This window comes from Natator depressus, chromosome 1 (assembly GCF_965152275.1).
Source record: "Natator depressus isolate rNatDep1 chromosome 1, rNatDep2.hap1, whole genome shotgun sequence".
Lineage (NCBI taxonomy): Eukaryota > Metazoa > Chordata > Testudines > Cheloniidae > Natator > Natator depressus.
This window is the reverse complement of record NC_134234.1, coordinates 121,606,454-121,633,257: the sequence shown is the minus strand read 5'-3', so window position 1 is coordinate 121,633,257 and position 26,804 is coordinate 121,606,454. Positions and strand designations below refer to the sequence as shown.

General features: G+C 43.5%; 1 long non-coding RNA gene across 3 annotated transcripts; it reads right to left on the bottom strand.

The window, feature by feature from the left end:
• Positions 1 to 368: 368 nt before the first annotated feature.
• LOC141982905 (uncharacterized) lies at positions 369 to 26,804 on the bottom strand. 3 transcript variants are annotated; one of them, XR_012638237.1, is made up of 5 exons: positions 26,129 to 26,804; positions 22,339 to 22,428; positions 21,769 to 21,862; positions 2,750 to 2,920; positions 369 to 718 (listed from the first exon to the last, which is right to left on the bottom strand). It is a non-coding gene; the product is annotated as an uncharacterized LOC141982905 (long non-coding RNA). The 3 variants fall into 3 exon arrangements; XR_012638239.1 differs by lacking the exon at positions 369 to 718 and adding an exon at positions 1,990 to 2,072; XR_012638240.1 differs by lacking the exon at positions 22,339 to 22,428.

The window sequence follows — 26,804 nt, the reverse complement described above, 5'->3', positions numbered from 1 at the left end:
CCCTAAAAGCTTCTGGTCCCATGTGGCCTACTGAAAGGAATGTGACTCATTATTGGTTTCTGGCTTATAAATGTTGTTGAAACTCTTAAGCTAAAATAAATTCAAGAAAACATATCACCAGAACCAAACTATTCATAATACTAAATGTTGTTTTTACTTATCAAATTACAGTAAACAAACCCAGTTTCAAGTTAGTCTCCACAATAGATTGGAATTAATCAAATACCAAAAATAATCAGTCCTTACATAAATTCTAAGAAGCTTGCTGCCTGTGAGCTTTAAAAATCCCAATTAAAGCATTTTACCAAATTAAACAAATCTATTCTTTGAATCTAGTTAAGTACCTTAACACTGAAACCAAACTACCACCTAATGTCTGGGCCACAACCTCAGAGTCAATTAGAAACTACCTACCTGGACTTCGGTTACTATGGGGTCGCTAACCCTCTCCCACTCCACCAATGCCCCCAGCAAACATATTATAAAACAAACTTTAACAGTACACTCTTGATAAGGAGAAGTTTAACAACTCTTGTTTACCAGAAAAGACAAATGACAATCTCAAAGCTCTCAGGACTTTTACACACAGAACACACTTTAACAAGTGTCTTGAGACAATATTTAGAGCTGTTTAAACTTGAAACTTTTCTTTCTGATATCTTCCTCATGTGGCTTCCCCATGCACATGTATACACACAGCCACACTCACTTCCACATCCTGAAAATAAAGAGAAAACAGTTGGGAAATATCCAGCTAATAAAAACAAAAGATCTAAAATAGAGAGAGGAAAAAATAAGACCCAGGGTCACCAACACTTTAGCTTTCTGTCTTCTAGACTTTTGTAGAGTTGGAGCTGGAATTGCAGTCAAGGAGACAGATGGCAATGATACGCTAGCACAGCCCTAAGTTCTCATTAGCAGACAACCTTCAGGTACAGGGAGAAATGGTTCTAAAGCTGGCATGGCCTGTTTGTTGTCTGTCTTGGAGATTCTGGTAAGTCTGTCTCCCCTCTAATGGCTTGTAGACCTGTAAGGGAAAGCTTCTCAACCTTACCCTTGATTCTTAAAGTTTATGAATTTTGCTCACTCCACTTCTCAGTGACTCCCTCTGAGATCTGCAGACAAATCAGGTGTGAGGCTCACTTTGGAGTTTGGAGCCATGCAACTTAGTTCAATCAAGTCTGAATAGGTCCTTGTTAGTGAGCACCAACTTGGAAAAAGTCCCACGTAAGCAGGCAATTTAAAAAGTATTCAGTGTTTTACATATCAGTGAATGGTGGTCTAGATAATAAAAAAAAAATCAAGACACCTAAGACTACTTTTGAGTAAGCTAGCATAGTTTTATCTGGGTTATGGAAAGTTAAATATAACCCCCTATAAAAATAGCTAATGGGGCAAAAACCCTAGTACACCAACAAAACAAAATCAGGCCTTCAGCAAACTAAAAATAAATTCAGACTTATAATTTGTCACTGTCACTTTTTCCTCTGCTAATCTAAAACCAAGACTAATCTTCTTAGAAACAAGGTAATCATTGTAGTCTTTCTATTTTTGAACTGGTCTATTGGTCAGACAGCTTATCTTCTAAAATCCAAAATTTAGTAGAGAAAAGTTACTTTAAAGTTCATCAAGATTAAACCCATTTACCATATAAAATTTTAAATAAGGTGTGTGTATATACCCCCACAAGGATAACTTACTTAGCATACTATAAGAAAGATAGGGTATAAAACAAACCTTAATTAAGCAACTGCTTTAGCTGATCTGTTTTAGGGCTTTTTAATTTCAATTGTTTGGGACACAAGATTCAAATTAGTCTGATAGAGTTTATTAAATATCCTTAATGGCAAATAACAGTATAGAATATAAAAAGGCAAAAACTATATTGGACTAAGATTTGTCTACATGAATTAAAAAGTTGGTTGATTGCAACATTTGGTTTTCAGAATCTAATTATATAATAAAATAAAATAACACTCAATAATTACCTTGAAGGTAATTTTGTTTAGATTTTTGACCGAGTTCCTCAGAATAGGGCCTTACTTGTGTCAGTTGGTTCAGTTCTGGTGTTGCTAACACAACAGATGGAAAAAAAATCCAAAGATAGATCACAAAACGATTTTGGTCAATTATTTACATGCCAATTCACTAAGGTCTCCTACCCAATAGATGTATAATAGTCAACCCTTTTAATCTATTTCCCTGTGAAAGATATGGCCCCAGGATCTGACTGACACTCCTAACTATCTAACATGAACTCTTACAGTTATGACAGACTGAGTGCAGTTCAAAACGCTTGTACACTTGGTCTCATTTTATGTCTATATCATCTAGAACTTGAAAGGTAGTATGAAACCATAAACAATGGTAGACACAAGTACAGCGTTCTACAATCTTAGTTAACAATGGTAACTTGTTCAGTTTTAAAGCTACCTTACAACAATCTTGATTGGAATCAGTTACCAAAAAAAAAAAAAAAGACACTTCTGTGACCATCTTTAAATACATACACAAGCATCGACACTTCCCTACTAATTAAGTACCCAGTTTCAGGAAGTGGTCAATTGACTGATTTGTGTTTTCACCCAAGGGAAAGTCTGTGTGTTACTTATCACCAGATCTTTGCTCAGCCATCAGCGTTCAGCTCAGTTATTGGTCACAAATGGAGTAAAGGACAGAGAAGTCTTTTCTCAGTGCACTAGCAGGCAACCCAGTGCTAGAAAACAAAAAGGCAGTTAAAGGTGCGTACTTGAGATGGGTACTTGATGTCACCAGGAGGACTCCCAGGTGGATGGTCAAAGACCTCCATCTTCTCCCTTCCAAGTGTCTCTGACTTTTGGGAAGCAATGTGCTGAAGGTCACAGGCTGTTTTATCCTGTTTCTACTGGATGATCCAACTTGGTTCCTCTTCTTGGATGTCCTAGCAGGGACCAATCAGATGGTGACTGTGGCTCACCCCTGCAGTGCCTCCTCCTGGTAGTCCAGGGAATTAGTGTTTCCAGCCTCCGGAGTGCCCTCTGCAGGCCGGTGTCCCGCTTGCCACTGGGCCCCAAGTCCCTCCCAGACCCCGGTGCCCCTTTCACACTGGGCTGCTGCCCCCTGGCAGTACCCCCACAGATCTGGGTCTCCCCACCCGGGTAACCCCCACCCTCTATCCCCACCTCACCTCAGTCTTTGGCTACTGCCAGTCACCATCTAGCCCCCGCTCCCTGGGGCGGACTCATCATCAACTGCCACTCATCATCGTCAAGGAGGTTCTGGACCTGCTGCTTCTGCCTACCCTTGGGCTGCCCTCTGCAACCCCAGTACCCTTTTCCTAGTCCTTCATCAAGGCCTGCAGCCTGGGGCTTTCTCAGGCCAGAGCTTCCTAGCTCCTCTGGCCTTTCCCCAGCCCTGCTCTACTTTAGGTACCCTGCTCAGCTCCCAGCAGTCAGACCCCTCCCTCTCAACATCTACAGCAGTGGTTCCCAAACTTGTTCCACTGCTTGTGTAGGGACAGCCCCTGGCAGGCCGGCCCGGTTTGTTGACCTGCCGCGTCCGCAGGTTCGGCTGATCGCGGCTCCCAGTGGCCGCGGTTCGCTGCTCCAGTCCAATGGGGACTGCGGGAAGTGGTGCGGGCCGAGGGATGTACTGGCCGCCACTTCCCGCAGTCCCCATTGGACTGGAGCAGCGAACCATGGCCACTGGGATCCGCGATAGGCCGAACCTGTGGACGCGGCAGGTAAACAAACCGGCCCATCAGGGGCTTTCCCCGCACAAGCGGCGGAACAAGTTTGGGAACCACTGCTCTAAAGAGAGACTGTCCTCCTGGCCCACTGCCCTCTTATAAAGGCCAGCCGGGCCCTGATTGGGGCGTGGCTGCAGCTGTTTCTCCCAATCAGCCGAGGCTTGCTGCTTTTCCCAGGAGCAACCCTCTCCCAGGGCTGATTTCAAGCCCTTCAGGGCAGGAGCGGGTGACCACCCCGCTACAGTGACCCATGCTTCTTCCAAAGATTTGAAATGTCCATCCAAAATGAAAACAGTCCTCTCTCAGCATCCCAACGGAAAACAAGATATCAACTTTTGCATTCTTGCAACTGGGACTGAAATTTTCCAGTCTCTTTATGTAACACACCAGCCTGTGTAGGACCAGTTAGGCCATAACTGTTGGTACAACCATCTTGGGACATACCTTGAACACAGGCTGGTTTGCTCTGGTCAGCAATTTACCTCTGAAAATCACTTTCTGTGGGCTCTGTGCTGGCTCATGTTTCAGTGTCTCCATCAACCCTGCTAGCTGTCAAAATGTCCGGTTTAAAATTCCTATAATTGATAGAAAGTCCCTCCAAATTCTTTGATGCTCTTTAAACTTGTTTTAACAGTCCATTATATAATGCAAAGTCACTTCAAGAACTGTTCTGCAGCAAGCCCAAACAGCTATATAAATCTTCCATTTGTGTTCTCCTTGTTTTAACAATAATGGTAAGACCTTGGTATGTACAGCTGAGCTGAGTCCAGGCATTATTAACCAGTTACATTTCTGTTTATTCCACTCTGTGGTCAAATGTCCTTATAAATACACTATTTGGTTTCAGTTTTTTATTTACTGCCTCTTTCAACACAGACAAATTTACTAAATTGATAGCATAAGCATGCTTGATTGAAAACATTAGCCACACTACTTCACTTTATCAAAAATAAAGTCTTCTTTACCACCCCCTCACCAGGACTGCCCACGAGGTAAACCCTGTCATTAAAGTTCACAACATATTGTCCAAAGCTGTATCACTTATAGCTGACTTCCCTTTTATGCAAATTTTAATTAATATTGATTCCTATTTTAATAAGCATCTGGCAGATCTAATAGCAATGTTAGATATTAATGTAATATGATTTTTAGTTCCTTCATTCAAAGAGATTAAAGACAGGAAGTCTCTTTAGAAGCACCAGCAGTACACTCTTGCAAAAGACTGCAATAAACTCTGAGTTTTCTCAGACTTATTGAAGGAATCTAGCTGTTAGACCTTAGTTTTTTATTGTCTCAGTGCTCTGTTCTATATTTTCCAAAAGGCCTTGATACCTGTCAATTCTTAAAACAGTCATAACCCATAATTTTGAGGCCTTAGTTACTACAATGCACTGTGGCAATAATTAAGGCCCCGATCCTGCAAGCTGATCCATTCAAGCAGAGGCCCATCAAAAGTCAGTGTAGTTCCACCCAGGTGCAGATGCAGCTTGCAGATAAGTCTGCAGCATTGGGGATCTGCATTAGTAATTACATTGAAATATTAAATTAAATAATAAATGTTAAAATCCTCACTCATTGCAGCTTTGTAATTAGTCGAGATAGATTTATAGGAGATATGTGACAGGCTTAACCAGCATAAATGGAGAGCTGTCTCTACAAGATTTCATCTGAAAAAGCAAGGGAGGTTTTACATAATGTTTTTAAAATGTATTAATATGCCAAAGTATCTCATTGTTATTCTGATGTGTTCTCATAGCTGTGCAGAGAGGCATTGATTTTTAGCTGTGAAATGCAAATTTGGCTCACAGTGCTCTGGTTGTTTTTTATAGATATTAAAATACTTGTGCAATGATATGCCTGACATTTTTGAACTGGGTCTTTAGATTTTAGTAATATTGATGTCTTATTGCTGCTACATACAATGTACGTAATCTTTCAAAGGCTTAGTGGACTAATCCTGCAAGGTACTGAGCACCCTCAACTCCTTGTCTTTTTTGTTTTTGTGAGAGTTAAAGGCTCTCAGCAACTCACAGGAAGGACTGAGCACACGTTTTGCATCCTGGATAGAACATATCTTGCAAGCCTGGGTACAATTTTAGCCTAATATATTTATTTTATTAATATTCTAAACAGAACTTTGTGATCATATGACCACGCAGCCTTGTCACTAATAAAAACAAGATGTGCCAAGAAAATAAAGGCAGCATTTACTTGGTGACTCCCTGAAGGAATATATATTTACATGTAGGGAGGTCTGAAATAGACCTCTACCCTGATATAATCCGACCGATATATAACGCTAATTCGGATATAACACGGTAAAGCAGCGCTCGGGGGGGGCAGGGCTGTGAACTCCGGTGGATCAAAGCAAGTTCGATATAACACGGTTTCACGGTTTAACGCAGTAAGATTTTTTGGCTCCTGAGGACAGCATTATATCGGGGTAGAGGTGTATGTCACATTTTAAATAACCTACACTAATTTAATTTAGACTTAAGAACAAAAGGTTTATTGTTATGGACCCTTGACCAGATCTCAGTGTGCTTTGCAAAAGACTTCTTCTTTTTGGTGGCCACATCAAACACAGGAGACAGTTCACTCTGTTTACAGCTTGGTGGTCAGAATAAAATGGAAGTGTTAAATGCCAGGCGGCTGTACTTGAATCAGGGTGGTTGCTTCCATTTTCTGAGAGTCGATTGGCTGATCTTAGGATAGAAAGGACAAGGAACAGGTAGCACTGGAAGGAAGAAAGACTGTCAGATCTGCCAGAAGAGGTACAGGCAGATCCAGGTATACGCCAATACAGAGAAGCCTGGCCTCACTTACACCTACAGCAAGGGCTTCTGGTTAGCCACTCAAAGGCGGTGGAGAACATGGGCCGTTACACTCACCTAGTGGTCCCAAGAGGATTGGTGCCTGAGATTCTGAAGGCGCTATATAGCAACAAGACTGTGGAACTTTTGGGGATAGAGAAGCTTCTGCAAAGGGTTAAACATCAGCCTGGATGGGGTAGATCTGTTAAGGACTGGGTAAAGTCTTGCTATACCTGTGGGGCCCATAAGACAGCACATACTACACTCAGAGCACCCATGGCATGGTTGGAGAGGGTAGCTATGGATATTCTGGAACCTCTACCTCTCACTGAGAGGCAGTCACAGTCACTACTTCTTTGTGGGAGCCTATGACCACAACGAGAAGTAATCTGCTTAATCACTGCCTGACCACAAGGCATAGACTGTTGCTAAGGTATTACTTGAGCAGGTGTTAAGCAGATATACAAGGGGAGTGAGCTAGTTTGGGTCAGGGATCTCAGAAAGAAGAGGAGTTTGAGTGCCAAGTTACAACAGAAGTACAAGGGACTGTACAGGGTGGTCAAATGGGTATCTTAGGTACTCTATGAATTACCTCCTATCATGGAGATACACAACAACAGGCTAGAACCAAACCTGGGTCCTGACCCAGCTGAAGCAGGAACTGGGCAAGGATTAAGAAAACTCCAGTCAGTGAAGAAGTGGAGTCCCAGGGCAGCAAATAGGACATGGCCAGGGCAAGTACTGGCATATGTCCCACAGAGCAAGGTGTGGCCTTAACAGAGGGAACCAAGTCAGGCCACAAGACAGAATTGCGGGTGGTGACCCCAACAACAGAACCTTCCCCATTTACCTATGGACTACAGGCAAACACACATGATAAAACAAACACTCAAAGAACTGCACATTTCTGGACTGCATACAACCCCCCAGGTGTATTTCAGTCATTGCACTACACTTCACCCTCCCCATGGTAGTTTTACTGTTTACAAGTGACTCATTATGCTGTGGCATGGCTGCTTTGTATAGTGTGATGAACTAAAAGAAATAACAACCTTATACTGCCTTCCAACACCCCAGCACATCTTTGTAAGAATGTGCAAGTACCAAGTAAAAAAGTAATTTTAAATGCTTAACTGCTATTTTTGCTTCCCGCTCTCCATTTTGACCTCTTCCACCCTCCTCCCACCCGCCAGGAGCAGCCCGCTGTAGAACTGTCAGCAAAACCAGAAGAGGCAGAAGTAGCCCCAGAGCCTGGTAAGTTTGTTTCATGTTTCTTATTCATATATGAGTGGAACAGATTTCTGACTTATGACCAAATGCAAAATTTATTACAAGCTGCAGGTAGCAACATATATCTACCAATGGCAGAATGCACACCAGCATCTTGGTGTCACCTGCCCCACATCTGCCAGATGGGATTGTGGGATAGTGCTGGAGGACACAAGTCTGCAGGACCTGGGCTCAAGCTGTGTCCACACTACACTGTGAATCCAAGTCATAGTGGGACTCGGGCTCAGAACTACCCCTTGTGCTGGGTTCTAGGGCCTGGGCCCAGAGGGCTTACTGGCATGAGTCAGATTTCATAGAATCATAGAAGATTAGGGTTGGAAGAGACCTCAGGAGGTCGTCTAGTCCAACCCCTTGCTCAAAGTAGGACCAACCCCAAATAATCATCCCAGCCAGGGCTCTGTCAAGGCAAGCCTTAAAAACCTCTAAGGATGGAGATTCCACCACCTCCCTAGGTAACCCATTCTAGTGCTTCACCACCCTCCTAGTGAAATAGTTTTTCCTAATATCCAACCTACTGCAACTTGAGACCATTGCTCCTTGTTCTGTCATCGGCCACCACTGAGAACAGCCAAGCTCCATCCTCTTTGGAACCCCCCTTCAGATAATTGAAGGCTGCCATCAAATCCCCCCTCACTCTTCTCTTCTACAGACTAAATAAACCCAGATCCCTCAGGCTCTCCTCGTAAGTCATGAGTCCCAACCCCCAAATCATTTTCATTGCCCTCCACTGGACTCTCTCCTATTGTCCACATCCTTTCTGTAATGGGGAGGCCCAAAACTGGATGCAACACTCCAGATGTGGCCTCACTAGTGCCAAATAGAGGGGAATAATCACTTCCCTCAATCTGCTGGCAATGCTCCTACTAATGCAGCCCAATATGCCGTTAGCCTTCTTGGCAACAAGGGCACACTGACTCATATCCAGCTTCTTGTCCATTGTAATCCCCAGGTCCTTTTCTGCAGAACTGCCGCTTAGCCAGTCAGTCCCCAGCCTGTAGCAGTGCATGGGATTTTTCTGTCCTAAGTGCAGGATTCTGCACTTGTCCTTGTTGAACCTCATCAGATTTTTTTTTGGCCCAGTCCTCCAATTTGTCTAGGTCACTCTGGACCCTATCCCTACCCTCCAGGGTATCTACCTCTCCCCCCAGCTTGGTGTCATATGTGAACTTACTGAGGGTGCAATCCATCCCATCATCCAGATGACTAATGAAGATGTTGAACAAAACCGGCCCCAGGACTGACCCCTGGGGCATTCCGTTTGATACTGGCTGCCAACTAGACATTGAGCTGTTGATCACTACTCGTTGAGCCTGACGATCTAGCCAGTTTTCTCTCCACCTTATAGTCCATTCATCCAATCCGTACTTCTTTAACTTGCTGGCAAGAATACTGTGGGAGATTATAACAAAAGCTTTGCTACAGTCAAGGTATATCCCGTCCACTGCTTTCCTCATATTCACAGAGCCAGTAATCTCATCATAGATAGCAATCAGGTTGGTCAGGCATGACTTATCCTTGGTGAATCCATGTTGACTGTTCCTGATCACCTTCTTCTCCTCCATTTGTGTGTAGACAGAAGGAGACAGGGATTGGCTTGAGCCTGAGTCTGAGCCTGGGCTTACATTGCAATGTAGACAAACCCTAGGTGCTACTGTAACACAAAAATAGCAATAATATAGGACCCTCTGCAAATGTCAAAATAGGGGCCTTTACACTTGTCCCGGGATCATGAAAACTAACACCATATGAAGACCTGCTTTTAAGAAGGACACCTGGGAATTGAGTTTGACAAGGACTGCAGTGGCCTAAGCCTGACTTTGATAATACTCAGTTATGTTCCTCTGTGCTGCAAGAATTTTTTAAGTATCCCTCCTTTTAATCTGTTAATCAAGTATAGGGTTTATGTGTAGTACAAGGCACACTGGACCTTTACTTATTTAACTTTGAACTGTTTATTGAAATGGATTTAATTTGGAAGATGGGTTGCTAACCATTGCGAAGCAGTTCTTCATTAAATAAAAGTGAATAATGAGACTTCTGGAATGAGACCATGACTGCATGTTTCAAGGGGACCAAGGGGCTGGGATTCAGGACTCCTGACTTCTACTTGTGGGCTCTGCCACTGATTTGGGCAAATCACTTAGGCTAACATTTTCAAAACTGATTTTTTGGCATCTTAGTTTTAGGGTACTTAAGACACCTAGCAGTCAATTTTCAGAGATGCTTTAAGCCAGCAGCTCAAATTCAGCTGCCTTAAGAAAGCAGAGAAAAATGCCAAGTAGTACCAGCCAAATTGTGGTGTGTGGAGATGGTCTAGCAATAGAGAAACATGTGTGCATGGCTGAGCTCATTGCAGCTGCAGAGCAGTAAACATGACCACCATTTTTCACATCTGTTCCAGGCACAGGACATTCCCTACTGGAAGATGAAGAATGATGTGGAGCTGGGGGATGTATTTTGCTTCTAACTGAGCAGGGAATCAGCAGCCATTTTTCACATTCTCTTGCAATTCCATTTAGCTCAGCCTTGAGGATACAAGCAGTGGTTCTGCAGTTATAGCCGTGTTGGGTACAGGAAGAGAGACAAAGTGGGTGAGGTAATACCTCCATCCAATGCACTAAATGCCCCAATAACAACTATGTGGGTGAAACCAGACAATCACTACACTCTTGAACTCACACAGGAAAATGCTAAAAGACAAAAAAAAACCTATCACCTGTGGGTGAACACTTTTTTCAAAGCAATCACTCTGTCTGATCTATCAGTCCTCATCATCAAAGGAAACCTGCACAACACTTTCAAAAGATGAGCCTGGAAGCTTAAATTCATAACTCTGCTAAACACTAAAAATCATGGATTGAACAGAGAGACTGGATTTATGGCTTATTACAACAGTCTGTAAATATCCATTTTTGTTCTATGACTGCAGGTGTTAATGGCCCACTCTGGCTTGAATGATCTCTTACAATATGTGCTAACTACTTACACTAAACAATCTGTTCCACCTTGCATTTTGCTGTGATGCTGGGAGTTCCTTTCCCAGACCTGAAGAAGGGTTCTGTGTGGCTCCAAAGCTTGTCTCTCTCACTAATAGAAGCTGATCCAATAAAAAGAAAAGGAGTACTTGTGGCACCTTAGAGACTAACCAATTTATTTGAGCATGAGCTTTCGTGAGCTACAGCTCACTTCATCGGATGCATACTGTGGAAATTGCAGAAGACATTATTATATACACAGACACCATGAACCAATACCTCCTCCCACCCCACTCTCCTGCTGGTAATAGCTTATCTAAAGTGATCATCAAGATGGGCCATTTCCAGCACAAATCCAGGTTTTCTCACCCTCCGCCCCCCCACAGACAAACTCACTCTCTTGCTGGTAATAGCCCATCCAAAGTGACCACTCTCTTCACAATGTGTATGATAATCAAGGTGGGCCATTTCCTGCAGAAATCCAGGTTCTCTCACCCCCTCACCCCCCTCCAAAAGCCACACACACAAACTCACTCTCCTGCTGGTAATAGCCTATCCAAAGTGACCACTCTCCTTACAACGTGCATGAAAATCAAGGTGGGCCATTTCCAGCACAAATCCAGGTTTTCTCACACCCCCCCCCCATCACAGAGCCTAATAACATCAGCCACACTATCAGAGGCTCGTTCACCTGCACATCCACCAATGTGATATATGCCATCATGTGCCAGCAATGCCCCTCTGCCATGTACATTGGTCAAACTGGACAGTCTCTATGTAAAAGAATAAATGGACACAAATCAGATGTCAAGAATTATAACATTCATAAGCCAGTCGGAGAACACTTCAATCTCTCTGGTCACGCAATCAGAGACATGAAGGTCGCTATCTTACAACAAAAAAACTTCAAATCCAGACTCCAGCGAGAAACTGCTGAATTGGAATTCATTTGCAAATTGGATACTATTAATTTAGGCTTAAATAGAGACTGGGAGTGGCTAAGTCATTATGCAAGGTAGCCTATTTCCCCTTGTTTTTTCCTACCCCACTCCCCCCGGCCTTCTGGTTAAACTTGGATTTATGCTGGAAGTGGCCCACCTTGATTGTCATGCACATTGTGGGGAGAGTGGTCAGTTTGGATGAGCTATTGCCAGCAGGAGAGTGAGTTTGGGGGGGGGGGTGAGAAAACCTGGATTTTGCTGGAAATGGCCCACCTTGATTTTCATGCATGTTGTAAGGAGAGAGTGGTCACTTTGGATAGGCTATTACCAGCAGGAGAGTGAGTTTGTGTGTGTGGCTTTTGGAGGGGGGTGAGGGGGTGAGAGAACCTGGATTTCTGCAGGAAATGGCCCACCTTGATTATCATACACATTGTGAAGAGAGTGGTCACTTTGGATGGGCTATTACCAGCAAGAGAGTGAGTTTGTCTGTGGGGGGGCGGAGGGTGAGAAAACCTGGATTTGTGCTGGAAATGGCCCATCTTGATGATCACTTTAGATAAGCTATTACTAGCAGGAGAGTGGGGTGGGAGGAGGTATTGGTTCATGGTGTCTGTGTATATAATAATGTCTTCTGCAATTTCCACAGTATGCATCCGATGAAGTGAGCTGTAGCTCACGAAAGCTCATGCTCAAATAAATTGGTTAGTCTCTAAGGTGCCACAAGTACTCCTTTTCTTTTTGCGAATACAGACTAACACGGCTGTTACTCTGAAACCTGATCCAATAAAAGATTTTACCCTACACACTTTGTTTTGATTTTGACGTTTTTTAAATGTTGCATTATATTATAACACAGAATAAGTCCTTTCAAAACAAAATCAAAATGCTTCATTCCAAAAACGTCAAACTGGGACATCTCAACAATGTTGGAACTTTCCCCTCTGGTTTTCTTCTAAAACTAAATTCTGGCAAAATCAAGCTGATTTTGCAAAGCATTTTGATTTCAACAGAACCACATGTTCTGACAGGATAGGGTTTCATCAGAATTTTTCGGACAATCTCTACTCCCCTCCCACCCCTCCTGTGCGCATGTGAACAACAGTAATATTACCCACACATGCCTCCTCTGGCCATCACTGTCTCTCTGGTTCCTTCTCCCTTATCATATACAATGTGCTTGGAAAATGCTGCACAGGAGCCCTGGAGGACAGGGGCTCCTTATACGCTTTCCACACCAATATACTCATACTGGGGCTGCCATTATTTGGCTCTAGAGAGCATTTATTTTGGCTGGGGGATGGGAGGAAATAGTATGGTATTTTTATGGGAAAAGGTAAAAATGAGGTAGGACTTACGTTGAATAGCCAAATAAAAAGGTCTGTTAGAATAGATCATCTAGTTCATTCTCTTGCTAGTGCAGGATTTTTTCCTGAAATACTTGACACAGTTAAAGATATGGGTATTCTCCACTCTTTCACTTCAGTTTTACACCAGTGTAACTCCATTGAAATGGATGGGATTATGCTGTGTCAATCTTGGTAAAAGGGTGGAGAATCAGGTCCCTCCTGCATGGGCGGTGGGTATAATAGGCGGGGGGAGGCTGAGCCTCCCCAAACGACTTGGTGTGCCCTGCCCATACTCCACCCCCAGGAGTGCCTGTGAGTTCCTGCTCTTTCGTGGCCCAGGCTGGGGCTTGGGCTGGACAGCCTGCTGCCAGAAACTGGGGCAGCTAGGGCTGGTGCCCACCTGGTGTTCCAGTTGGGGGTGCTGCGGCGGCGGCACCGCCCGCCTGGCTGGGGTCAGGGGCACTGCGGTGGTGCCGCCTGTATCATAAATATAAAGGGAAGGGTAACCACCTTTAAAATCCCTCCTGGCCAGAGGAAAAACCCTTTCTCCTGTAAAGGGTTAAGAAGCTAAGACAACCTCGCTGGCACCTGACCAAAATGACCAAAGAGGAGACAAGATACTTTCAAAGCTGGAGGGGGGAGAAACAAAGGGTCGGTCTGTCTGTCTGATGCTTTTGCCGGGGACAGAACAGGAATGGAGTCTTAGAACTTAGTAAGTAATCTAGCTAGATATGCGTTAGATTCTGATTTCTTTAAATGGCTGAGAAAATAAGCTGTGCTGAATAGAATGGATATTCCTGTCTTTGTGTCTTTTTGTAACTTAAGGTTTTGCCTAGAGGCATTCTCTATGTTTTGAATCTAATTACCCTGTAAGGTATTTACCATCCTGATTTTTACAGAGGTGATTCTTTTTACTTCTATTAAAATTCTTCTTTTAAGAAACTGATTGCTTTTTCCTTGTTCTTAAGATCCAAGGGTTTGGGTCTGTGGTCACCTATGCAAATTGGTGAGGATTTTTGTCAAGCCTTCCCCAGGAAGTGGGGTGCAAGGTTTTGGTGAGGATTTTGGGAGGAAAGACGTTTCCAAATGGCTCTTTCCCAATAATAAACCCGGTTAGACGTTTGGTGGTGGCAGCAATAAAGTCCAAGGGCAAAAGGTAAAATAGTTTGTACCTTGGGGAAGTTTTAACCTAAGCTGGTAAAAGTAAGCTTAGGAGGTTTTCATGCAGGTCCCCACATCTGTACCCTAGAGTTCAGAGTGGGGAAGGAACCTTGACAGCCTGCCTGGTGCTCCAGGGCTGGGGGTGCTGGCCTGGGGCAGGGGGTCCAGGGGCTGTGGTGGGGCTTGGCCACTCTGGGCTCCAGCGAGGGAGGGGGCAAAACAGGAGGAGAGGGGCTTTGGGTGGAGGGGGAGAGAGCTAGCCTTCCCCAATTGCTGGTTCACCTGCTGCCCATGCCCTCCTGTCTTGAATGTGCCAGGAAAGTAAAGAAGAGGTTAAACATAAATTTGACAAGAGTCAAGCTGCACACAGTCACCTTTTTCTTGCTTTCTCTAAAGACTATGGTTACAGAGCACTTATCACAAACAGCAGGAAGTTCGCACTGTCTTGCAGTTCCCGCCTGCCCTCCCCCCCAATTTCCTCTTTGACATGGTGTTGCACTAATTACAAGATTTTCATTTGAAAATGAATGTGCACTTAGAGAATATGAATTAAAAGAAATGCTAACTCCAAGATAGGGAAATTTACATCAACCAGATGAACTGATGGGAAAAAGAATACCCCAAAGTGCACAGAGACACACAGGGTTATTGTACCTGTGTTTGAAGAGGTGGAGGTACCAAGAAAATAAACTGACTTTTTTCCACTGAGATATTTCCTTGAAGTATTTGCACCGGGTGTTGTGGATCTCTCAAGGTTTAAAGCACTCAGAACTAAAAGGCATACAAAGAAACACTGGAATACACACTCCCCTTTTCTTCCTTTCTCAGTCCCAACAGTCTATGTAAGGGATTTGGAATCCTGCTACCTGTCCACAAGTGAATCACGCCTTAAAGTCAATAGGAATTGTGCATGTGAAGGTCCTCCAGAATCAAGTCCAGTTGTTATATTGTACTTTTTAAAAACCTGAGTGCCCAAAAAGCTCTTCGACTTTCACCCACCCACACACCCAAATTCAGTGTTTCCCTTACAGAAATAATGGAAATAGATTTGATGGTTGCTTTGTCAGCTCAGCTGTTAGTCCCGAGATGGCTGGCATCAACAACTGCCTGAGTGGTTTGCCTGTAATTAAGAGTCCTCTGCAAACACTGAAACAAATGCCCTTCCTTTTTTCACAAGACCATGAAAACTACAAACAACACTTTAAGATCCTCTTCTGGTGGGAATTATAGTCCTCCTACAGTCACAGGGTCACGTGTGCCCAGGGTTAGCCTAGCCAGCTGCATTTAAAAAACAAACAAACTTGAATCTCACACATTAAATCTCTGAACAACACTAAAATAAATACATGTTGCCTGCATGCCCATTTCCTCTAGAAGAAGAGCAATTTATGTAGCCATACATTTCTCAGCAATTATATGTTGCATCCTAACAATAATCTTGGGCAGATGAGAGGGTTGTTTTTTTTAACTCCTCCATATGTGTTTGTTTTGTCAGCTCAGATGATCTCTGACTCATAGGGAACTATACGAATGGCATGCATTCCTCTGTCTAATCTATTTTTCATAGGTTAGTGTGGGAAGGGGACTTTTAGGCAAATAGGTTGACATAAAAGGCACTGAAATGGGAGTACGAAAAGGAAACTAAATAGGCAGTACGATGACAAGCTTGAGAGAAGGGTATGGGACTGTATGAGGACATGAGGGTAGAGGATGAAGATTCCCCTCTAAAAAGGTATCTAGGGCTTGATTCTGATCTCACTGTTATAAACCAGGAATACCCCACTGAAATTGGTGAAGTTACATAGGTATATGGGAGATCAAAATGAAGACTGTACTGTGTCACTGAGAAGGACAAAATAGGCCTTTCTCCAGATGAATTTTCTACCTTTGTGTCTTGTGTGAGCTTGTGGAGAAGGGATAGAACAAGTTAGATGTACATAATGAAAAATTAGAAACAAGTGGTGATGTGTACTTTTTTGAGGCCTACAGTCCTTATGCAACATTTCTGCCAGGAGGATAATAGCAGAAAAAAGAGTTGGGTTCAATATTTTTAGGATCCTTCTTCACAAACAACTAAACTGGCTTAAACCCACACCTAGAAATCTGAGAAAACTAAATGCACCCTTCCCGAGTGCCCTTCACAGGCAGAACTGCCACAAGTACTCCAAGACTGTGTCCAAACAAGGAAATCCTTATTATGAGAAATGGACATTCATAAACTTGTGAAAACACAAAGGCGGGGCCTCAGGGAGAAGGGGCAGCACAGGAGGCAGGGCCACAGTTCAGGCACCTGTGTGCATTCCACCCCGTCCCCCTCACACACACACACTTTTAGGGACCATCTGCCACTTCTGCTTTGAGGACTTTACATATGTGTGGAACAGATTATATAGCATAAGTAGTTAGCACACATTGTAAGGGACCATTCAAGGTAGAGTGGCCCATTAACACCTCTGCAGTCACAGGACACAAAGAGGGGCTTAGTGCATTAGAGATTGTTGAAATAAGCCATAACTCTCAGTATGGCACTCTATACATGGCCCAGTCACCCCTAAGGGGGCAGAGCAACACACTGAGTGGGTTACACATATTTTAGATAACTATAGTAAAATCCCCAGAAAACCTACAACTTATTTCATGAACACATCATGAAGACCATACCTAAAATGCAAGGGGGAAATCACCTATACGTTTTAAAATATAATGCCTGATCCTGCAAGTATTACTCATGTGAGCAATCCTTTTTCATGGGATCATGGGCGGCAGGTGGATCTCCCCCTTCGGGAGGCTAGTCCTGCAGCCCCGTCCCTTCTGCATGAGGCCCTACCCCCACGTGGCCGAAGCTCTGAGGCCCCCCGCACCCATCTGCCTCTTGCGGCCAGAGAAGGCCTGGGCCGGCTGGAACCCCAAACTGCCATTCACCCCCCGCGCTGCCAGAGGAGCCCTGGGCCAGCCCCAGCTGGCCAACCAACCCGAACCCCAGCCCAAGCAGCCCCAGCCTAGTGTCCCACGGCAGCGGCTGCAGGTCTATTATACCCGCTGCCCGTGTGCGGGAGTGCTCCCACTGACATCACGGGGACTCTTTGTGCAAGTAAAGATTACTGGTGTGAGGAAGGTTAACAGAAAAGGACCTTGAAAGGGGCTCAATTCTACAGGGGGATGAGCACTCTGAACCCAATTCAGTTAAGCACATGTTGAAATGCTTTACTGGAACAGGGTCAGAGTGCTCAGCACCTTGAAGGATTGAATCCAAACTGTATATAAATAGTAAAGTACAGTACAAAACACATGGAGCTGCTGCCAGAGAAAGAATTTATACAGACAGCTCACCCACACGATTAAAGTGGAAATATTGATATGTGATGTAACATAGTTCACATTCTGGCTGTAATTACTGAGCACTATTAAATCACACTGGATCAATAAAATCTTCACTATCACAAGAAAAAAAAATCCATTTACTTGATCAACTCAGATTTCAGAATAACTAAATGCAGAAGAAATACTTACATTTCTCTTTGGACATTTTTCCCTGTATGCCAAGACCTTTGTATTCTACTTTGCCAGTAAATTTTTTTACTATAATTTGTTACATTTTGAATTTTATATCTTAATATATTACATAAATGGTGCCATCATGAGGCATTATCAATCAGTGACATTATAATTCAACTATAAGTAATCAATTTTAGATTAATAAAAGTTCCTGCTCTTTTAGCCAAAACTTTCAAATGGTTATACTTCCAACATAGTGCTTTACTACTGAATACTCCCCCTAGTGGTAATGAAACTGCTACAGTTGTAAGCACTATGTTTGGCAGTAAGCATTTGCAGGATCCCTCCCCTAGTAATTAAATTAAAAATTCAGGATGAAATATGCAAGCCAACCACATTTTAGAAAACAAATGTCAGTTTGTGCAGAATGGAATGCAATGACAGTCATGGCACATTTTAAATGTTTCTTTAAAAATAAGATGCAAAGAATAAGTATTTTCTTCTGATAATAGTTTGGGGGCCAAATTCTTTGCTAAACTGCATTCTTTGTAAATCCATTGACTTCATCCTCATTGATTTCAAAAGGGATTTTCAGGATGTAGGTGTAGAATTAACCCCAATGTTTGAATGACATTAAATCAGTGGAGGTTTCATAAACCAAATAGTTACACAATTTAACCTATTACACACCAGTTATGTCACTAGCTTGAGGTTCATTAGCAATTGTTATCATGTTGACAAACTCAAACTAATCTCTGATACTTCTTTGGTTCTGGATTGTAATTATTTAATATCCTGACAATTAGGGCTGTCAATTAATCACAGTTAACTCATGTGATTAACTCAAAAAATTAATCGCGATTAAAAAAATTAATCACGATTAATCGCACTGTTAAACAATAGAATACCAATTTAAATTTATTAAATATTTTGGATGTTTTTCTACATTTTCAAATATATTGATTTCTATTACAACACAGAATACAGTATACAGTACTCACTTTATATTATTTTTATTACAAATATTTTCACTGTAAAAATTATTTTAAAATAGTATTTTTCAACTCACCTCATACAAGTACTGTAGTGCAATATCTTTATTGTGAAAGTTTAACCTACAAATGTAGATTTTTCTTTTGTTACATAACTGCACTCAAAAACAAAACAATGTAAAACTTTAGAGCCTACAACTTCACGCAGTCCTACTTCTTGTTCAGCCAATCGCTAAGACAAACAAGTTTATTTACATTTATGGGAGATACTGCTGCCTGCTTCTTATTTACAATGTCACCTGAAAATGAGAACAGGCATTCGCATGGCACTTTTGTAGCCAGAGTTGCAAGGTATTTACGTTCCAGATATGCTAAACATTCGTGTGCCCCTTCATTCTTCGGCCACCATTCCAGAGGACATGCTTCCATGTTGATGACACTCATTAAAAAAAATAATGCGTTCATTAAATTTGTGACTGAACTCCTTGGGGGAGAATTTTATGTCTCCTGTTCTGTTTTATCAACATTCTGGCATATATTTCATGTTATAGCAGTCTCGAATGATGACCCAGCACATGTTCATTTTAAGAACACTTTCACAGCAGATTTGACAAAACGCAAAGAAGGTACCAATGTGAGATTTCTAAAAATAGCTACAGCACTCAACCCAAGTTTTAAGAATCTGAAGTGCCATTCAAAATCTGAGAGGGACGAGGTGTGGAGCATGCTTTCAGAAGTCTTAAAAGAGCAACACTCAGATGCAGAAACTACAGAACCCAAAACACCAAAAAAGAAAAATCAACCTTCTGCTGATGGCATCTGACTCAGATAATGAAAATGAACATGCGTCGGTCCACTCTGCTTTGGATCGTTATTGAGTAGAACTGATCATCAGCATAGGCGTATGTCCTCTGGAATTGTGTTGAAGCATGAAGGGACATATGAATCTTTAGCGCATCTGGCAAGTAAATATCTTGCGACGCTGGCTACAACAGTGCCATGGAAATGCCTGTTCTCACTTTCAGGTGACATTGTAAACAAGAAGCAGGCCGCATTATCTCCTGCAAATTGTAACCAAACTTGTTTGTCTGAGTGATTAGCTGAAGTAGGACTGATTGGACTTGTAGGCGCTAAAGTTTTACATTGTTTTATTTTTGAATGCAGGGTTTTTTTTTTCAGATAATTCTACATTTATACGTTCAACTTTCATTATAAAGAGATTGCACTACAGTACTTGTCATGGGGGAATTGAAAAATACTATTTTTTTTAACTGTGCAAATATTTGTAATAAAAAGTAAATATAAAGTGAGCACTATACACTTTGCATTCTGTGTTGTAATTGAAATCAATATATTTGAAAATGTAGAAAACATCCAAAAATATTTAAATATATGGGATTCTATTATTGTTTAACTGTGCGATTAATCACATGATTAATTGTGATTCATTTTTTTAATCGCTTGACAGCTCTACGGACAATATGTGTCCCATTCTATGCCTGGAAATTAGTTTAAAAAATAGACGCACTGGGGCCCCAGCTAGACATTGTGGTTCTACGGTACAGAAAAACCCTTTACTATATTATTCTCTGTTGTCACAATGCGACATTAGAAATGTCTCCACAACAATAGACAAGACATTTTTCACACCAGCAGAGTATCTGAATTGACTTCACATTTGCTGATTGCCTGCACGTACAAGCGACAGTAATACAGGCAGTAGATCATGCTCTTTGGAATTTGTTCAAATCTATTTGGGCTTCTCCTGTGAGCCATGAAAAGGATTCTTTCAAACAGAACCACATGGGAAAACAACGGTGCGGAAAACTTCTGATATTGTCATGCAGTGGGAGACAACAGCTGGGTATTATGAAGAGGCCACAGCTGTCTGTTACTCTTTTAAATTGGCTTTCTTCACTTGAAGTTCAATATTTATTTGTACCAGTTTGAATTTTTTAAAATTAAATATATCTGTGTAGCTTTTATTTTCTGCTCTTTATGTACCTAATTCTGCACCATTCAAATCATGGTATTTGCTCCTTTTGCACTCACTTTGCATTGGTGTAAATGACTACCCAAAAGCATAAGGCAGTGGAGAATCAGGGCCTAGGTCTTATGCCTGAGCATTGCCCATTGGTTTCAATAGGAATTGTGAGTGCTTAGCAACACACTTGAGGATCAGGCCCTAACTACTTCTTTTTTTAAAGATTTCTTTTAGTGCAGACAATTCCAAAATCTTTCTCAATGTCCTAATTTCTTATTGTTCTATGATATTATCAGAAGCAGCCAGAAAGGGATTTGGGTGCAGATCCTTAGCTGGCATAAAATATCATAGTTTCACTGTAGTCAGTGGAGCTATGCCAATTTACACCAGCTGAGGATCTGCCCTTTGGTCTTTTTCTCCCCTGTGACTAGCGAGGCATTTTCTGCTAAGATATATATTCTAATATACAGTGCTACATTACCAGTAATGAATGTAAAATCTGGTGGGATGCAGGGAGCCTATGGAATCCCATCTGTCAATGCCAGTAGAAATGAATATGCTGTTGGGGAAGAATTTCCAACTACGGTTTTTAACCATACTGGTTTCTACTTTGTTGTTCTTGGCCTCATTATTTGGTACCCTTCTTTATGCCACAGTTGGCGCCCTTTTCCAAAAGTGCAGGAAAATGGGAGAGTCAGGTGACTCAAAGTCTGCCTAGTAACAATGAAGTTACTTAAGGGGTATTCATCCACCCTTCAGGGCTACTTGCCTCTTGCTGCTTGTTGCCTCAGGGCTGCCAGAGGTAGTAGCCTGACTGGGACCTGTACTACTGAGCTGAGGAGCAGTCCAGTGGCCCACACAAGAGCACAGCTGCTAGAAACCCCCAAGACAGACCAGGTCTGCAGAACTTGAACTTATTCCATCCAGACCTCACACACACATGCACCTGTAATCATCAACTGTAGGTTCGCATACTACACACATGACCATGGGTCAAGAGTGGAAGACAGAAGATAGAAGATCAGCGAAAGACCAACGACTTACCTGTTCACCTGCGTGGTTCCTGAGTCTCCCAAGTTCCTGATCCTGCGCCCTGTCAGTTTGATTCCTGCTTTCCTTGGGGTCTGCCTATCTTCTCCTGTCAACGAGACATGGTAGTGTGGTTACTCTCATTACTCTTATTGTGGATCCCTCTTTTCTGTAAGGGCCTTTGGGGTTCTGGCTTTATGCCATATTCCGTCCATTGACAACCGAGCCTGTTTTGTACTGTTTTAGTTAAGTTGGGGGTCCTCGTTTACTTGTACACATGTATTCAGTTAATAAACCCACTTATTTGCACCTTACCAACCAGTCATGTCTTGTCTCACCACCTAAATGGGCCGATGACTAGATGTGGGCGGGGGTGGAGAACCTGAATTTAGGCCCTTCTGAGGTCAACACACAGTTCCAGGGCTGACTGATTTGGTCCAAGGGCTAACAGTATACATATACAATTAATCAGTTGATACCCATTAAGAGGAGCTGCTCTGTCAGTTGACAGAGGAAGCTTAGATGTCCAGGTCTACTTGTAAAATAGAGGAGTCCAGAATATAAGTTTGATATTACCTCACCCACCTTGTCTCTTTCTAAATCTGAGGACAGAAATGGTGTTTTTATAGTCTGGAAATCCCAGCAGGAAACAACCCTCAGATAGGAAACTTTATTCTGTGAAGGGGAAAGAGGTGAGTCACTCAGGGAAATACTCTGCCCACAGTGGTTTCTTTAGATCTCCTGTTAATAAATACATTGCACATTATTTCAGCCTGGAAAGCCAAACATTACTGGACAAATTGTGTCATCTTAAGAACAGGGAACAGAAAAAAGAACGCTTCCAGAAGAAGGAGCTTCGGAAAAGGAAACGAGCCAGAGGGTTTACAATGAACAGAATATTTAAGATAGTTATTAAAGACCAAAATCTAGAAAGGGTTGAGTGGAAAAGGAAGACATCTATAAGTTGTAGCAACTCACCCACCCCCAACATGTGCTAAAATTTGCCTAAGGCTATGTCACTCTGCCGCATAATTTATGTTGCTCAGAGGTGTGAATAAAACACTCAGTGACATAAGTTACACCAACATAAGTGCATCAGTGAGAGCTACGTCAGCGAGAGCTTCTCCTGCCAACATAGCTTCTGCTGCTCATGGAAGTGGTTTTATCATGTTGACAGGAGAGCTCTCTCTTGTTGGCATAGAGCACAGGTGGGCAAACTACAGCCCGCTGGCCACACCTGGCCTGCGGGACCATCCCGCCCAGCCCCATAGCTTCCGGCCGGGGAGGCTAGCCCCTGGACCCTCCCCTGCTGTCCCCCCTCCCCCGCAGCCTCAGCTCACCGCACCACCAGCGCTCTGGGCAACGGGGCTGTGAGCTCCTGCCAAGCAGAGTGGCAGCGTGTCTCGCTCCAGCTGGGCAGATAAGGGGTGGGGGGTCCCGGGGGGCAGTCAGGGGACAGGGAGCAGGGGGTGGTTGGATGGGGCGGAGGTTCTGCGGGGGGGGGGGAGTCAGGGGATGGGGAATGGGGGGGTTGGATAGGCGAGGGGTCCCAGGGGGCCTGTCGGGGGGTCAGGGTGTGGATAGGGGGTGGGGTCCTGGGGGGGCACTTAGGGGTGGGGGATCCCAGGAGGGGGCAATCAGGGGACAAGGAGCAGGGGGGTTTGGACGGGTTGTAGATTCTGAGGGGGGCAGTCAGGAGGCTGGAAGTGGGTGGGGGCGGATAGGGGGTTGGGGCCAGGCTGTTCGGGGAGGCACAGCCTTCCCTACCTGGCCCTCCATACAGTTTTGCAACCCCAATGTGGCCCTCAGGCCAAAAAGTTTGCCCACCTCTGGCACAGAGTGTCTTCACCACACGCGCTGCAGCGGTGCCGCTTTAATGATGCAGCTGCATCACTGCAGTGCTGTACATGTAGAAATGCCCTAAGAAGGTTTGGAAGCTTTCGCTGGAGCAGAAGGCAGCCCTTGCTCTAAAACAAATGTGGAGAAAGTGATGAAAGCAAAAGCAGAATATAAATGAATGTGCAATGAGAATACAGATTAGCATCTGTAAAGCTCAGGCCCATCGAGGATTGTTGTGAAATATATGCAAAAATAAACATGTTCCTAAAAAAGTCTGAATCAAGGCAGGGTTGCCAGACAAAGGATGTCTATTCACCTGCGTGCCTCAGTTCACATGGGGGGAGGAATAGCTCAGTGGTTTGAACATTAGCCTGCTAAACCCAGGGTTGTGAGCTCAATCCTTGAGGGGGCCATTTAAGGATCTGGGGCAAAAATTGGGGATTGGTCCTGCTTTGAGCAGGGGGTTGGACTAGATGATGTCCTGAAATCCCTTCCAACCCTGATATACTATGATACATGTAAATTAAGCATTGTAAGCCAATACAATGGAAGCTCTGTTTACAGGTGAAGTCAGCACACCAGGGAATAAACCCAGGGTGGCAGTGTGAGGAGATCATGCTAACTCTGGGGACAAACAATGGATTTTGAGGGATATATGAAGAAAGTGAAAGGACACTTATTTACCCTGCATCTGAGGAAATAAGTGGCCAGTGTGATTACATTTGTGAAAACGGGATCCCAACCAGCCTTGGTTGGAAACACTGCAAGAAGGCTTTGGGTAAGAATAGACTGCTTTAGACGGATGGTTAGTCCAGCGGTTCTCAAACTTCATTGGTCCGCGACCCTCTTCTGACAACAAAAATTACTACACAACCCCAGGAAGGGGGACCAAAGCCAGAGCCCACCTGAGGCTTGCCAAAGCCCAAGCCCCACCACCTTGGTCAGGGGGACAAAGCCAAAGCTCAAGGGCTTCAGCCCCAGGCGAGGGAAAGTGTAACCTGAGCCCCACTACCCAGGGCTGAAGCTTCCACCCCAGCAAGTCTAATGCTACCCCCAGTGACCCCATTAAAATGGGGTTGCGACCCACTTTGGGGTCCCAACCCACAGTTTGAGAACCGCTGGGTTAGCCTATTAAAATTATGTTTTGTCTCCAGAAAGAGTGTATGGATTTTGTTTTATGTAATTTTTCTGTTTCCATTATCCTTACTCACTATTTCTTAAATCTTAACCTTTGATAATAAACGTATGATTGTTTTCACTATAAATATATCTCAGTGCTGTGATGGTATATAAGAACTGATCCTCAGATGAATCAAACAGTCTGGTGTATGCACTTTTTCTGCTGGAGATAGCAAAACTGTGGTATCCAGTGATGGGCTGGATATCACAGGAGAATGCTTCAAAGGGACTCAAGGACTAGGGTACACCTATTGTTAACCTGCAAAGCAAAGTAAGAGATCAGAGGACATTGCTTGGGTGGCTAAGAGACTGGAGGTATCATGGAGCTGATACCTAGTTAAGCACCAGCAAGCCTCTCTCTCTCCTTGGAGACTGGTGGATAACAAGGTGACTCACAGTCCTGGGCACCCCAAGAAATCGTCACATGAGACTATGTGCAACTTTTTTTGCAAGACCTAGTATAATACCCTTTCCCTTAGCCAGGTGTCTGAGTGGTTATTAGGGCCAACGAGGGCTAGTGCTTACCAAGGCCTAGCTACTGAAGCACCTTCAGAGCTTGCCTCTGAGTCACAGTACAACTGGCACAGGTCCTGGCACTGTAAGTGTTTGTTGTACTCCAGTACTGAGCAACCCCCCAATAATTACATCTACTTTCTAGCTGTCACTTATAGGCAATCTACAAAGAGGGGGGAAATGTGTTTGTTCCCCTTTTTGTTAATTTATGATTTGTGAAGGCCTTCCCGACCCCTTCCAAAACAGAATGTATATGTGAGTGGTGGAGTTGGGTTCTTCTTATTTTTTAGATTAGTAGTTTAAGTCTTTTCTACCTTGGAAGACATGATTTATGGTCAAGCTACAGCCCCTTTATTCTGGTTCTGCCAGACAAAGGTACTATAAACCTGGTGAATCCAGCCCTTGGGGTATTCCCCCAATATTAAGAGAGTCCCCATGTGACACAGAGCTGATATACAACAGATAACGTTCTGCCACGTTCCTTATTTCTATGTAGAGAGGAAAGAGAACACCCAGGAGGATGTGGAACACAACTGTTGCATCTCAGTTCTGGCTCCAAAATCCATTCGCTAAGAAGCAGAGAAGACATTGCAGTTTAGGGGTAGTGGAGACAGTCAGACTTGTGCTATCTGCTGGAGCTGAAGTGGGCAATGTCATTTTTTTCCTTTAATTTCCACAGATCAGTTAAAACTTGTCTACACTAAGGATACAAAGTACAATTTGCACTGTAGAAAGCTGCAATGGTGCACATTAGACAGCATATTTCAGGTGCACTATGTTCACATGCAGCAATTCCTGCAACTGCTGTGGACTGTTGCACCTATCCCACTGTTGTAGGGCATACCTGACTGTAATTCCTCCTGCTGGATTAGGATGATGCTGCAGTACTCCCTGCCTCAGTTTCCTTTATCTGGGAGCCAATAATTCCACATCAGGCATACTTGATTCAATAATACTCTCCTTATGACTTGGTTATTACAAAAATCCTACAAAATCCTGCAAAAAGTCCCAAATAAATAAAAGGTACTTCTAGCTCTCAGGGTTACTTTGAAGCATGCCCTTTACACTCTGTGCCCAGTCCCCTCATTTTCTCTCAGTCTTTAAATCTCTCCTCATGGCAGGAGCCCCAGTTCTCCTCCTGGATCTGGGCAGTGCAAACAATTATTATCACCTATCTTGCTTCCTGAAGTTGGGTGGCAATTTCTCTCTGTGTATCTTCTCCGTATGGCAGTAGGCCCAGGTCTTCTCCTGGTGGCAGGTAATTCAAACAATTATTATCCACCTCCTTATCAGGAATCACCAGCTCTTTTCCTGGGGCTCGGTTGCAATTTATTTCCCTCTGCTGGCCCCACTTACTCCTTAGACTCAGAAGATTCGGCTGCCTTCTCCTACTGGTGTCTGCTCCTTGCTAAGTCAGGGACTGCACACTGCATGAGCTTTCTTATGCCTTACAGTATCTGCAGGCATCTGACCCACTATGTAGGAGGAGACCAGCATGCTGGCCCCTCCCTTCTCCCAAC